Here is a 2,527-nt window from a genome sequence, read left to right as displayed (position 1 = left end):
CGTTTCTCCGTCATTCCAATGTTCTTCAGTATCTTGTCATTGCAAGAGGGCCATTTGCCCCTTGCTCCAATAGGAAGTCCATACACTTTAAAGCTTTTCGCACACAGTGAGTGCATGATCGTTTTGCCCACATTCTTGTATTTGGCCACTTTCTCCTCAGCCGCCTCTTCCAACGGGAAGTCCACCGTCTCGTATCTAATCGTCACATCGATGATTAAGACCTTCCCGTCCTTCACCGCCACGATGTCCGGAACCTTCAGTTTGCCCTCGTTGTCCAGGCATCTCCATTCTCTATACACCTCCCATTTCCATCGCACCATCTCTCTTTGGAGGTCCTCACAAATCTTGTTGTGTCTCTTGATGATGTTCCTCTTGACAAATTCGCACTGACCGAGAATGTGGGACAGTGATTCATGTTTCGCCAAGCATCCTCTGCACCGCAGCGGTACAGCCAACTTGCCTCCAATTCCTCCTTCCTTTATCGGTGCAATGCCCGCTCTCATCGCCACTCCCATCAGGAACTGCTTTTGTGTAAACGCCACGCTTTGTGGGTCCCGGAGCCACGAGTTGCTTATCTTGTCATTCCTGAACATCGCCACTCCTTTCCTGTGCATGCCCTTGCTCTCCCATGCACGATTCTCTTCGCTTCTCCAATCAGGCACCAAGAGTTTGACCGGCGTCGCTCCCGCTCTTACACATTCCCCCGTATCAGTAATGACCGGTGTATCCTCCGCCTTGCCTCCCGCGGCCTTCCATAGAGCGTTCCATTCGGGGAGGCCAACAATCTCCTTCGCGGTGCATCTTGTCCATTCGTCATCGCTCCAACACATCTTCCATATGCATTTTAGCCTTATGCATGGCACTGACTTTTCCAATCTGGTAACGCCCAGCCCACCATCACGCGTCCTGGAGTACAGTAGCCCATTGTTCGTCATCTTGGCCAGGTGCAGCCAATCTTTCAGGGCCTTCCTAATCAGCCTGTCCAGTTCGGCCAAATAGGTTGTTGGCAGTTTGCCGAGCGCCGCCCTGTAGATAATCCTCGGTATCGTATATGTACTGAGCATCCGGAGCCTTTGCGATGGCTTCAGGTCCGCCTTCTTGATACATATTAGCCATTTTGCCATCTCATCCATGAGGTCAGGGGGGACTATGCCCCTATCCGGGCCGAGCTGAACCCCTAGGTATTTTACCGTGCAACCTGGACCAACCATATTGATCACTTGGCCATTGACCTTCCAAGGTTTGCATGCGTTAATCATCCCATTTTCATACATGAATCCGTGACATTTTCTGGGTTGGATACTCAATCCAGTATTGCCGCAAAATTGTTCCAACATTCCCAACAGGTTGTCCATGCCTTGCCTCGATCCGCTCACCAATACCAAGTCGTCAGCAAATGCCAGTGCAGCCATCCTCTTCCCATTCCTGCCGAGTCCCCAGTCTGTACATTCCATCGTTTGGATCAAGGGATCCATGGCCAAGTTGAACAGCAATGGGGACATTGGATCACCCTGTTTCACGCCCACCTTCAACTGGATCGCATCGGACACAACTTTCCCGCACTTGAGACGGGTTACGCAGTCGACATAACTGTCCTTGATTATGTCTCGGAAGTGTCGGTCCATCTTTCTCCTTCTCAGCACATCAATGATGTGGGCATGCGCGACGGAGTCAAAGGCCTTGGCGAAGTCTATGAACACCACTGCCAGTGGTTTCCCTTGAGACCTCGAAGTCGTGATTATCCTGTCCAAAACCAGCAAGTTTTCAGCGCACCCATTGACTTCCGCTAGAAACCCCCTTTGCCTGGGGTTAATCGGACATGCTTTAACCATTCGCATAGATAGTATTCTTGAGTATAGACGTAGGAGCATGGATCCAATCGTCACCGGCCTCCAGTTCGACACATCCCCTAGGTCATCGGGGTTCGTGGATTTAGGCAGCAAGCTCGTGTAGCATTCTTTGACTCCCTTCGGTATGGAACCTCCCAATAGCCATCTCGTATATTCAATCGCCAAGCTTTCACCACTTGCATCCCGGACCAACAGGTCCTTTTTCGTAATGCCGTCCGGCCCCGGCACAGTGCCGTTTTTCATCTTGAAGAGGTTACTCGTTACTTCTCCGGGCAATATGGGCATGTAGAGCCCCTCATTGATGATGTTCCCTTTCGACCTGAACCTTTGCAGGCCCTTGTATTCATTTTCTTTCTGCCATCTCCCACTGAATGTCGTGAATAGGGCACTCATGGGTATCCCGCACTTCACCTCGGTTTTCCCATCCAATATTAGTTTAGCCAGCATCCCCGGATCCTTGGCAAAGAGATCCTGTTGGGACTTAAATCTGTTGACTCTCCCCATCCTTCTCGCTTTGGAGGTTAGGCGTCGGTGCATCTTTGGACCTAAACCATCTGACCGACCACTAACACTCTTCGTCCTTGGTGCAATAGGTGACATTCGCTGGGCAACACGATCGCTTCCAAGGTCCATTGCCTTTGCATTCATTGCTTTCGACAGTGTTATCACCGCATCCA

This window comes from Hippocampus guttulatus, unplaced genomic scaffold (genome assembly GCF_054856545.1).
Source record: "Hippocampus guttulatus isolate MCC_2025c unplaced genomic scaffold, RoL_Hgut_1.0 HiC_scaffold_175, whole genome shotgun sequence".
NCBI lineage: Eukaryota > Metazoa > Chordata > Actinopteri > Syngnathiformes > Syngnathidae > Hippocampus > Hippocampus guttulatus.
This window is presented reverse-complemented; position numbering follows the sequence as displayed.